Here is a 13,584-nt window from a genome sequence, read left to right as displayed (position 1 = left end):
CAAGGGACTACCGAAAGCAGAGCTGGGAGGAGACTGCTGCAGGTTGGAGGGAGAGAATTGTATTGAAGAGGTTGAGGGATAAGATTACAATTTGGAAAGTGTTGTATTGAGGAGGGTGGTGGGAGAATTTGTCATCTGGGGAAAGATGGATAAAGGCTAGAGGTGGTGATAAAGCTGCAAGAAAACGTGGGAGGAAGGCAGCCACACCTGATAGCCAGCAATACCACGAAGGTTCTGGCAAATGAGGATGGTCCAGGGCAGAATTTAGAAGTGGGAGGAGGAGCAAGTTGGTGCAATCTCACAGAGGGTCAGGGAGGCTTTGTCATGAATGGTCAAGTGGGTAATAGGGCGGGGACTAGGACCTTAGAACAGGAAGGTGGTCAGGTGACAGCAAGTCCTCTATACTCGTGCCTATGATCCTGGGGTGTGGACTGGTGCTGGGAAAGATTCTCCAGTGTCTAAAGGTACTCGAAGCTAAGGCTCTGCCAGGTTGGTGGCCGTTGTCCCTGAAGAGCCCCTGCTACAGATTTGGTGTAAGAGGGTTTGGGAACCCTGAAAAACTGCACCCCACAGAAAAAGTCTTGATCAATCAGTTGGATATTTGAGTGGGGCCAGGATATGCCCAAATCAATGAAATTGTTGAAGACATTTTCTTTTCCCACACCTTTAAAGAAATGTAATTGTTTCTTTATAACACGCTTCATTCCAGACTCCGGTCTCTAAGCACAGGACCTGGAATGGGAATCATATCCATGCTGCTCTGAGCTGTCCTGTTTTTAAGACGAGGTTGTTACCCCTGAGCTATCCTACTTTTCCAAGGAAGAATTCAACTCCCAGTATTATGTAAATGAACAACATTTTCTTGAGAATCACAATCTTGTGTCAGTCTTTGCATGATGCCGACTTGCGCTGCTGAGACAAAAGTTGGACATTCCTCACTGCAACTAGATATTAGTACCCAGTGAGGGACAATCAGATTGGAACAAGTGATCGGATTGGCCTTCGCTGGATCGTTACCAGCCCGACAAAGACTTACCTGCTATCTGTTCCACGTGCCACCTTCTGCAGAGTTCCTTCCCTTTCTCCAACTGACCTCCATGGAAAGGGTGAATGCACTACCTGTAGTCCCTTTGCTCTCTACCATGGTGGCCATTTTCTTTGTTTACTTTTTTAAAATATATTTTTCGTGGCCACCATGGAAAGGGAGAAAGGACTACATGTTGCCCCTTCTCCCTGATCTATGGAAGGCATTTATTTATTTATTTTTCTCGAGTTACGAAACGGTTTGCATGCCATTTCCCAACTCGAGTAAACATACTATTAGTACCCTGGTACAATGTGCTGGGGTATTAATAGCAATAGAACCATTGGAGGGGGGATTACTGGTCTCTTAATGCCCGGGGTTTACATTAAAGTCCTCGCTTTGCTCAGGCTTGTAACTGACGCCGCAGGGCTTTACAAGACTGGTAATGCCCCCCTCCGAGGGTTCTATTGCTTTAATAGCACACACCTCTGAAAATGGGAAGTAAACATTGCAAGAAAAATGCAACATCACCTGTTTCAACAGGAGATATGTCGCACACTTGCATTTCTTAGAAAAACTAGTCCACAGCTTGTTGTTCTTCATAAGTGCGCTCTTACATTTCTCTGAAGTGTTAGTGATTGTCACTTTTACTTCCAGAGTATTACAAACTTTATTACTTCATTTAAAATCTTGTATTGATTTTCTGTGCAGACTGAACTACATGTTTTGAGCCCTTGGGACCTTCTTCAGGATCTAGTTTATCTTTTTGTTGTTGTTAAAAATCTGCTTATTTTTACTATAACAGCTTACATAACAAAATAAAAAGCACAATAAGACAAAGCCAGCAGCAATCGTATTAACGGCAATGAATCAGAATCCTTTAGAGTCACATCAGTGGGTCACATGATATAATACCCCAACAGTTAAATGCAGAGATCGACATGGAGCCCGTGGTCCAAACACAACCAATACCTCGCCTTTGTCGTCCTGTCCAATCCTCCACATAACCCAACCTACCCATATTCTTCATCCTCGATGACCGCTGTGCCTTAGCAGGAGAAAACTCCTAAGTTTGAGGAAAAACTATTTCCTTCATTAACAATAGTACAACCCTTATTAAATGTCTGTCTTCCCCGCAAAACAAAATGCTGTGACTGACCATATAGGCGGTGTAATACCTCCCACCCCCATCACGCTCATCCCTGTTTTGCCGTTCGGGTAGCAATTAAATCATATACCCCTTTTCAGGGAAGACTGAGATGGGATGAAGTTTGCAGCAGGTCCCACACCTCGTGACACACCCTATAGGAACCTGCATCCCCCTCCCCTCCTCTCCATCTATAAGAAACATCCAACTCTACTTTGGTCCACTTCTTAAAATCCCCAAGCCACCTGGGGGTTCAAATTCCCAGAGATCTGACTAAGCTGTTTTCCCTGAACTATACCCCGATGCTCGCAACACTTGGAGAGGATTTGGCGAGGTGGGCTCCCGGGTGCTCTTACGTTATGGGAGGATGGTCTCTGTTAAACGGAATGTGCTGCCCAAACTGCTTTATCTCTTCTCGAGCCTGCCCACAGTGGTCCCTGAGGAGTATCTTTGGTAGTTGAAGGCCATGCTGGCCGGTTTGTCTGGCAGAACAGGGTCCCCATGATCAAATATTCGATGCAACATTGCCTTGGGACTGGGGGGACTTGCTTACCCTGACTTTCACATCTACTTTAAGACTCTCAATTGAGGGTGATGGTGGAGCGTTTGAGGGACGACATGAGCAACTACTGGAACTTCCTTGAAGACGTTGTGACATACCCAAAAAAAAGTTAGAGATTACCTATGGGCTTGTGCAGATGATTCCTTTGTTGGTGAGATCTCACTCTAGCGTAGGGGTCCTGTGGGCGGTAGGGAAGGAATCCAAGATGAATTGCTGCCTGTCCTCCTGGCTGTCCCCGCTTTCCTCAATGTAGCGGCCCTCAATGGACCTAGTGAAACAGGGTTTTTTGATACTCCCAGATCTGCTCGGACAAAGGAATAGAGAGGGCGGGCCAGTTGTTTCTGGAAGGCACCTTCATAGGCTAAGAAGCTTTGTTGGATGTTGTAGGCAGGGACACAATGTACATTTTTGAATATGTGATGGTCAGAGGGTTGTTAACTGATGGGAAGTGGGAAGGTAACTTGTCTAGGAACTTGACACAATTAGAGTTGGTTTTGGCTCCAGCAGAGTGTTGGAAAGGTATTGTTTCACAACTATATCCGCCTATGATCATGGCTGAGATGGGGAACAGACTGGGCTTCAAGCAACGGTGGAAGAACTGGCTGAGGGAGGAAATTCCTGAGGAGACGTGGTCCACGATTTTTAAAATTGCCTTCCATCGGAACCTGATTACGTCCACAATAGAGCATCATTTCAAAGTACTCCATGGATGGCATGGAGACCTAGTTCAGCTCACCAGGATGTTTCGGGGCTCTTCCCCACTCTTGCCCCAGGCTTGTGGGCAGCGGGCCACATGGTTTCATATGTAGTGGGATTGCCCGGTGATTCCGATTTATTGGTCGCAGGTCCTAAACTGGATGAAGGATGTCATGGGGATCCCCTAGCTCTAGACCCTCTTCAGAACTTTTTGAGAGTCCCTCCGCCGATGGAGAGACAAGGTTTCCTAGTCTGTAAGAATCAAAGCTTTGAGTGGGTAAGATTTGATTGCACAAAAAATTGAAGTCCGTGGGATCCCCTGGCAGGGCGGTCTGGGAACAGAAACTCTGGGATATCTATACAGTGGAGAAGCTTACGGCCATCGTGAACAATCAAGTGGGAATGTTTCATGAGGAGTGGGGCCTGCTAATTGATAAATGGGGAGTGAGTTAAGAGGTTGGGAGGAGGGACCTGGTGAAGGGGGATAAGAAGTTGTGTGGGGATTGTGCTCCGGTGCCCGGAGGGAGGGCAGGGGATCTCACCAACTGAATTAAAGAGCTACCTAAATGTGCGAGGTGCTGATTTTAAGCTGTAGAGCTGGTTTGCACCAGGACACCACGACATAGACATCTGCTCTTTGTTAGACAGATGTATTGCATTTTTGGGTGTTTACGCAGGCAAGCATCCCTGGAGTTTTGGGGGAGTGGGGGCGGGAGGGTGAGATTTTCAGCCTTTCTTGTGGTGATTTTGTAATGTGCCATATATGCTATAACTTAAAAATGTTTGATAAAATTGACAATAAAAATGTAAGTTAAAAAAAATTTCAGAGCCAGTTCCTAAACAGCAGTCCCCCAGCACCTTTCAGGCCATTGCAATGGCACGTTTAGCAATGATAAACCTCCGGGACAGTACTTGAGAGAGCATGTTTTGCCTCTTTCCCTTTTTATATGGGAGTAAACCCACAGTATGCACTGCAAGACAGCACCCTGTGTCGGTAATCCAGTATATTCCACCAGCTTGCCTACCAAACGTTCCCAGAATAACAGAATCTTGAACACCCCCACAACATGTGCAGATATGTTCCAACCTCTCTACTACATTTCCAGCAATTAGGGTCTGACGCATGCGCCATTTTAGCAACTACAATGGGTGTTACGTATGCACGCATCAAACATTTATACAGGATCTACTGGAACCATGCATTCTTGGATACCTGTTTCGCATGCGCAAGAGTATTAACCCATTCACTGTCAGTGAGCAGTTCTCCCAGGTCCTCTCCCCACCTACTATGCGGTCTGGCCACACCATCCAGTGTGGCCGAGATGGTAGCAGCGTATATCCATGACACGCTTCCATGCTTAGTTGAGCTTCTCACCTGCGTCTCCAGTCCCACCGGGAACCCCTTCCATAAAGCTCTAACCTCAGCCATCTGTACAGAGGTGGAGTGTACGAATGCCCCCATTTTCGGCATGACAGACATGAATGGTGCATATCGCTACTGCCGTCTATCCCTCCCCCCTATTATACCGCCATGATGACAGACGCCCCTCATTGAAGCAGGCCTACAGACCATAACCGGATTACATCACTGAAGCAATGAACCTGCAGGCGATGAGGCAACTAAATGAGTTGTAATCATGAAGAGGTGAGCGACATCATGGCTGAGCAAAAACACACATACACACGTAGATACATTAGGCATGAAGCACACATGCATTCCTGCAGGAAGCTACATAGACCCTAGGTCAAATGGCTCTTAGACACGAAAAACACGTTTGCAATCACTAAGATAGAGATCACATACACCCTATCTCTCTTATGCTGAAATGCAAGTCACAAAAGAACGCATATAAATGACAAGTGCACCTACACCGCCCCTACCCGCTGGGAGCTGCACAGTCTTCAAAGCCATGCTAGGACTTTTTGTGCTTCCACTAAAATGTCCCCATTATCATATGGATCTTCCGGAAAAAAAAGTCACCCAGTGGGAGCATGGGCATTACTTGGGAAACATACAGCAGACGTGGCAACGCTATCATGTTTACAAGCGCAACATGCTCCAAAATATACAAAGGAAATTTCCCCGAAATGTACTGAACGCTATCATGCCATCTTCCACATTGCGTTGATAGACCCATTGGCAATCAGCTCCCGCCATGATCTCCAGATACTTAAAGCCATCACTCTGTGTTTCCATCCCAATATGCTGCAGTTTGTCCCCTGTCCCAATAGGCATGGTACAAATAGACGATTTCATATGATTGACCACCAATTCAGTTAATTCACCATACTTACTTACTGATCCCAACACAGCCTCCAGTTTACGGACCGGGTCCCGAATGTATAACAATATATCATCAGCATACAAGGAAATGCAGTGTGGCACCCCTCCAAGTGCTAAACCAACCGCCTTGTGCCTTCTACGTACCACTCTCGCCAATGGATCTTCCTTGCCATTTCTTGTGGACGTTGGGGGCTAGCCTAGTGAAGCATTGCTTGACCTATATGTATTGGAAGGAGTGTAGTGGTAAAACTTACTTCTGAAGGAAGAAGGGCACCTGCATGGTATGAACGATGGGGGACGCACTTGTTTTTTTAAAGAATCGGTTTTTTGAAGGGTGTCCAATGGAGAATACGTAATGCCAGTGTGATATGTTCAAATCGCTTAATTCTGAAAAGTAGTTTTGCCACTACATTTTGAACTTTCTGAAATGTCTTTATTAGGTTAACTGGGCGTCAGTGATAGAGGCTGTTTGCATAGTTCGGATAGTATTAGAGAAATGATGGCCATGTCCCTGAGGGTCGATGTTAAGTAAGGTAAGATGCAGTTGTGATGAATCCAATGCAGTCATCACTGATCTCCCGGTGGTAACCTCCTCCCATGTAGCGCGTCGATATTTTAAGTTTGCGTTCAACAAGGGTTTCATAAACATAGGTTTAAAGGAGGGGACCACCTATGTGATGAAGCACAGGTACTCAAGCTCAAGCTCAAAATCAGTATATTAAATCTAATGCAAGCAGTGGGTGGACCTTCCCTTGGGTTCCGGTAGTTTGTATTAGAGCGATATCCGCCACTTTACATGGTGCATCCTCCCTTCCCCCTCCACCTCCCGGAGCACACAAAAGGATGTACAAAGATCGGTTAATCTTCCTGTGGCCTCAACATAAAAAAATAAAAAAATCCTGTGAAGTTCTAGCAATAGATTAACAAAACAACATAAAATCACACGTTTTCGTTTAACGTGTGTGACATGTCGAAAAACATTGGATTACAGCAGCACAAAGGATAACATGGTTGAGCCTCGGGACAGCAGCAATGGTTTTGACACATCTTTCAGAGGGATTATAGCTGGTTTGAAAGCAGGCACTCGCAGAGATCAAGCTGCAATGGAGGAAGTGTGTGGCAGCAACAGCTTAGAGACATAGACAGCGACAACACACTAGGCTATTAACAGCTCCAGACAAGCAGACTAAGGACGCTTGTCTACGTCAATTGCATTCCAGATGACTAAAAAACATGCTTCGGTGGACACAATAGTCTCAAATTGCTATGCGCAGCCTTCACTGAAGTGAAATCTGTCACTGAAAATGATCAAGAAGTTGCAAAGCTGATGAGTCATTTGTGTTGCGCGCGAAGAGCTGTCACCACCTGGAGCTGAACAACGAATTCAATATGTACGCATTTTCTTTGAAAGTATAATGTTTCAAAAAGGTGAGCGCGTCCTCTCAGACTTGCAAAACCCATTTCTAACACCTGTACTGGAACCTTTAAGTTGTGCAAAGCATTTTGGAAGAACAACTTCTCAGTGGATGCTGACAAGAAAAGCAGAAAAGCAGAGGGGGTTCACAGAAATAACTGACGCGGGTCCCTGTTTCGACCTCCATATGAATTAAGTTCCATTTGGTAATGCAGCAACACTTTTCATGCTTGTTTCATATTCTGTGCCTATATTTATAAAAGATACAGAATATGGCGCAAATACGTAAAGTTTCTTTAGCATCCGGCTTAGGCCGGCTCTCGAGGAATGAGGACATATCCACACGGATTAAGGGTTACATGAAATCTGCTTTATATCCCAAACCCTTTCCCACCCATCACGTAGTTTTGGTATGCCCTTAATGGAAAATATCCTGTCTAGTGCTGGTATGACCGCCATCGCTGTAGATTGCAGGATCTGTATTTCAGGTATCTGGAATGTTTGTCCAGTACTACCAGTATGTATTTGCCCGCGTGCAGCGGTCCAAATAAATCAATAGCCACTTCCCCCAAATATGCTCTGGTAATGGCGTCATCTGTAACTGCTACGTGAATTTATTTGGGTGTAAACTTAGGCAGCTGGGACATGACTTCAAGGTTGCTTCCAGCATTTGATCCATTCATGGGAACCACATTTTTTGGCGTCAAAGTCTTTTGGTGGATGAAATAACCCTGTGTCCTTCGTTCGCAAGCTCCATCACTTGTTGTTGTAAGCAGGATGGTATAATAATGCGACTTCCATTCAGTATCAGATTTGAGGGTGAGAAAGGCAGTTCATCCCTGACCCTTGTCAGGGTTCTCATCGGTGTCCTGTACATCCCTGTGTCTCTTGCTGCCACCGCTTCTGCTCTTCTCCACCTCCCTGTTTGAATGCACGTAGCAGCTATAGCAAAAGTGGGGTGCTCCCTCGTGTGACATGCTTGGTCTTCGAGTGTTATCACCGTGGTGGGGCCCGCATGCTGCACCATATAGTTGACATATTCTTCCTATCAGTCAACGGATGACGATGGCCCTGGAAGTGGATGGCACAGCAGAAAATCCACTCGATTGGCCTCTTCTCCTGGTTTGTTTACAATGTTGAACCGATATTCTTGTAATCGCAGACCCCAGTGGGCAATGCGAGGCACATCTAGGCTGGTTGCTTACCATAGATTGTAACAAGTGACTGGTTGTTTGTAATAATGGTGAATGGTTTCCCAAACAGAAAAAGGTGGAAATGCTTGCATGCCCATACAACTGCAAGACTCTTCTTTTCTGCCTGTGAATATGTTTGTTCGGCATCTGAAAGGCTTTTACTGGTGTATGAGATGACGCAGTGATCAGAATGACTGCCCTTTGAGTGCTGTGCCAATATGGCTATCTGTCCTACTGGGCTGGAGTCCACAGTGACTTCTGTGTGTAAGTTGGGGTCGAAGTACGACATACATACAGCCGACGATATCTCATGCCAAATTTTGTCAAATGCTGCCTGGCATGGCGGGTCCCAAACACGTTTGTGGTCTTTCTTCGTGAGAGATCTCAGTGGGGAGCTGGTGGAAGTGAAATCGGGCAGGTATCTTGTGCAGTAGCTAGAAAGTCCTAGAAATGACCGGATTTCTGCTACATTCGTGCGTCAGGGTGCTTCTGTGAGCGCTTTGAGTTTGTCTGGATCTGGTTCCATGCCTTTCTGAGAGAATATGTGCCTAAAGAATTTCAGCGTTGACTTACTGAAAGCACATTTGTCTTTCTTCAGTGTAAGTTTGCGTCTTGAGCAGTGCAATGTCACGTGATTCCTCTGATCTTCCACATACCAGAATATCATCGATGTAGTTTAAGCAGTTTGGATGTGGCAAATGACCTTCCATATTACTTCTCGAAATATCTCTGCTGCCTATGATATTCCAAAACGGAGTCTCTTAAATTGGAACAGGCCCAGATGTGTGGTGAACGTTGTGATGTATCTAGACTCTTTGCTAATCTCAAACTGGTGGTATCCTTGTTTAAATCTATCCTGGAAAACACGGTGGCCCCATTGGGTAGGTGCATCATATCTGTGAGGCAGGGTGCTTGACGCTGTTCCCTCATTTTTGCTTGGTTGAGGACCCTCATGTCAATACACAGTCAGATCTTGTTATCAGGTCCTTTCATGGGCACTGGCACCACTGGTGATAGCAACGGGGTGTAGCCGGTCGCTGGTTCAAGTATATCTGCATGTATGAGGGCTTCGAGTTCCTTCTCAACTTGATGTTGGATACTGAAAGATATACATCTATAGTGCTGGGCTATAGGTTTATTTGCGTAGTCAATGTGAAGTTTAATTTTGCAGCCTTTGAGTTTCCCTATGCCTTTAAATAGTGCTGGGAATGTGGGTTCAATCTTGGCTGCTGGTGTTATGTATCAGCCAGCCATTAGCCGATAGAAGACATGTACGAGCCCCATATGTATGGCGGACTGAATGCTTAGGATGCATCCACACGTCATCTCTGCATTAATGACATGAATTATAATGTTGTCAGATTTGTCTTTGTAGGTGCATCTGGTCGTAAATACACCCTTACATGTCAGTGGGTATTTGGCTCCATAGGCATAGATGTCAACTTGAGCTTTTTTTAGCCTCAGAATTTGTTTCAGTGACTTGAACTCTGTTTATGACATTACATTAACCGTTGGGCGTGACTCTATCAGGAACTCATACATTTGCCTGTGTATCTGTAGCGGAAGTATCGTGTTGTGTGCTATGGCGGTGGGGTTGCCTATGGCTAATAAGTATCCTTTTTGTTTTTCTGTGCTTGATGCAGACTTAGACTTGCTGGTGGAGGGTGTTGTTGTTCTCAGGTGGTGTATGCGTCTTTTCCCTTTCTGTTGTGTCCCTGGTGAGTTTGCATGCCTTGAACTAGTGCTGCGTCTTTCTCGTGTGGATTGTCGTCTCCTTGGAGTCCTCCTCCCATCATCCCGTGGGTGGCGGATAGGTGATTTGCTTCTATATATCCGCGTCTCTCGGCCATGTGAGCTTTGTATTCTGGGCATGCATCACATGGCCCCGAAAGGATCTTCACCCCCTCAAGTGGAGCATTCCTGACTCAACACTTGGCATCCTTTGTGTGGGAAATCGTATCCACATCGATACCACTATCGTTGTTCTCACCTTTCCTCTTTTGCGTGTGATGACTGTGATGTAATTTTGTTTATGGTTTCTTCTTTTATGGCCAGTGTTGATGAGATCTGGCGTTTGCTCATTGCGGACTGCAGTGTTTGTTCTGGTTGATATCAGGATTTCTGCGAGGGTTGAGGTTTCTGCAGTAGTTTCGATTTGAATGACAGACACACATCCCGCTATAATCTGCGATTTGATAGCTTTCTCGTTCGAAAATAGGTGAAAATCGCAATGTTTGACTTTTGCTCGCAGTCGTGTTACAAATTTGTCCATCGTTTCTCCTTGGGACCGCGTGGGTCTGTGGAATATATGGCACTCATAGTCAACATTTTTGTGGATGGCAGTGTTTGCTCAGGTGTCGTTTTAAGTCACGGTATGTGTGGATAACATCTTCCAGCAGTTCAGAGATGATGTCACGTACTTCGGGGCCAGCCATTAGGGTGAAATGGCCTCTTATTTGTCTACCTTCCTGCCTGAGGCCGCATCAAGGTAAACATCAAATTCTCTGATCCACCGTACCCATCTGGGTCTCAGATGACTGGTATTCGTCATGTCCAATGGTAACATCGTAGGTACGGGAAAGGTGTCCCTTTTTGGCAGCATATGTCCTGCTGGGGTTGGGTCTGGGACTCTCAGCACCGGTTCCTGGTGTGACATTACTCAAGTATTTCTGTCCACTTTATTTCTATGTTGTTCCTTTTCTTTTCAATTCATCAGCCTCTGTGCTTGAATGAGGGAGTAGCTGGCTTTTTGGGTGTTATTTGGAAGGGCCTTGTGAACTTTGTTGGTACGCAATGAGTTTATGTGTGCCCTGTCTCCCGAGGAACCCAGATCCCTTTTCTGGGGCAGTGCGTCCCTCCCGTGTGGTGGGAGTGGAGATGCAGCCTACGTGCCGCTTAACTGTGTGAACTGCAGTTAACGCCTATGTGTCCCAGTTGCATTGGGCCTCTGACACGGCTGTCTGCACCCGCTGCGGCGTCACTCGCAAGGAAGGGATGTCGGCACGGTCACCTTCTGGGTGCTGGGCAGTGGCCCACCTCCGCTGCCACAAGAGTGTAGGTGGACAGCGCTGCTTGCACTCTGTGCCTTCAGCTCCCCTGCCACTGTCTGCGCAGAGTGGGATATGCTGTCCGAGCCTTTGCGTCTGTCTCTTCAGCACGGAGACAGTCAACCGTGCACTCTAGAGTGTCCCAGACCACCTTTGTCGGCAGTTTAGCATCCGGCTTAGGCCGGCTCTCGAGGAATCAGGACACGTCCTCACGGATTGAGGGTTACATGAAATCTGCTTTATTTCCCAACCCCTTTCCCGCCTCTCACGTACAGTCATTCATAACGGCACCTGCCACAACACAACATGAAGTGACTGTAAGCAACACATTACAGTGTCGTTCCATCAAAACGCGACACTTTTCTTCATTTATATGGAGCTCAGAATCTTGCCCCGAATGCCTGGCCTACGCTCACTGTCCATATTACTGTCCAAGAGTTTCGCAGGAGCATAACACAGGCTTTGGGTCCGATTCTAAGCTGCAAGTAAAATTTGAAAAGTGCTGTTCCATGACTTCCGGTACACTTCATGAGTTTGAAAACCAGAGTTGCTCTTATATTCTGCTTCTCACTGCCAGGCCCCTGTGCTGGGAAGTTTCTCGTCTCGCTAGTGAATTATCAAGAAACTGTGAGTGAGTCTGTGAGACAGAAGCAGATGGCACTTACCTGTGCCCTGATGAAGGATAGTGCTCTATCCTAAATGCATTGGCCATTATTTCTGCTCTCCTCTGTCTCATCATTGTTTAGCATATGTATATTTATATGAATACAACCACTTTTGCTTCTTAAAGACGGAGGATTTATTTGATGTTTAATCCTTTACTAAAGATTGGCGTACTCGAATGTGCCTAGTTGCACTGATTATGTGAGCACATGGCATTAATGCCGGTTTGCCTCAATCTCTTGTTCAGTCGTATCCACCCAATTGTGCTGGTTGGGTTGCCACACATAATATTATCGAATGTTAAGTAGTACCACATTACTATCCCTAAACTGAAAGCTGTGCCCACTCATCTACCCTGGTTCCACGACGGAACAACACTTTTCTAATCTGCACCAGATACATTATTCAAATGAAAGTGGCAGGATGGAAGCGAATCCGCCACTTTCGGATTCCCGGCTGCCCTCTGTGCTTTACGGCATAGTAACAACCTTGGACAGAGCTTTACTGAGACCATATTCTGCTTATCAGGCTCAATATTTGCACTCTTGAAAGTAGGAGTTAAACTATGGCTCCTTTTGAGGTGTCGGTAATTGCAAATGTTGATGTGTAAAGTGGAGCCCTCCATCATCCTCGTCGGAAGCTAAGTTTTAGTTTGTAGCTGAGAGGCTGGTGGTAATCACTTTAGCGATAGACTCGTGAGCGCTAATGTTGGGTACTGCTGTTTTCTTCCCTAGGTGGCAGAAGTGGGTGGGTGGAGGCATGCAGAAACAGATATCTATAGCTTTCGACCTAGCAGCATGCTTTTTTAATGTGCCTATTTGACAGGGACACCTTCTGGAGATGAGCGCCACTTTTCTTATTAAACAAATCTGTAGCTGAGTTAAGTATCCAAAAATCTGAAAAGTGGTGCTCTTTCCCAGAAAGCAGTCATCAGAAGAAATGCAGTTGCCTGCCAATTCTACTTCCCACCTTAGAATGGTGGTGGTGGACATTGGCGGGAAATATGTCCACTTCCAAAGCCAGAAACCTTCAGAGCTCAGAATTTGCCCCTGAGTTTGCAAAAATAGGAAAGTGTTCTTCCAGGAAGAAAGAACAATTTCCTTAATCTGTCAAAGTGTAAATTTGGCGGCCTGGCATCAAACCCTCGACTTTTGCATGTGCCTTATTAATGGATTCCCAACAGCCCTAGCAACCATCAGGAATGCAGGGCAGGCACTTTATGGGGATTTCAAAAGCCCTGCATTAAATAACGGCACCTGTAGTGCCGTTAAATTCTACTGCACATGTGTTTCCTTTATATAAAAATAGCATTCCCTAGACTGCAGCACCACTTTTCTACCTTGCTGGAAGCTTTTGGAGACTTGTGTATATTGGAAAAGTGCCAGTATTGTAAGAAATGCTCACAGTGTCGCTGGTGCACATGCTTCTATCACAACGATAGATTTTGGCAGCTTTTGCTGCTGTACTTCTAGCCACCTCAGAATGGTGGCGCTGGAAACTGGAGGGGAAATATCGGCTTTCATCGCTACTTTTATCCTGAGTTTACAATCAGGT

At 45.9% G+C, this 13,584-nt stretch overlaps 1 protein-coding gene across 1 annotated transcript in view; it reads right to left on the bottom strand.

Moving 5' to 3' along the window:
- Positions 1 to 13,584, bottom strand: part of DNER (delta/notch like EGF repeat containing) — a 1,567,341-nt gene that overhangs the window by 85,557 nt on the left and 1,468,200 nt on the right. The window lies entirely within an intron of this gene.

Source organism: Ambystoma mexicanum, chromosome 10 (genome assembly GCF_040938575.1).
Source record: "Ambystoma mexicanum isolate Mex_15411 chromosome 10, UKY_AmexF1_1, whole genome shotgun sequence".
Lineage (NCBI taxonomy): Eukaryota > Metazoa > Chordata > Amphibia > Caudata > Ambystomatidae > Ambystoma > Ambystoma mexicanum.
The sequence above is the reverse complement of the archived record's forward strand: the minus strand, read 5'-3'. Positions and strand labels throughout refer to the sequence as shown.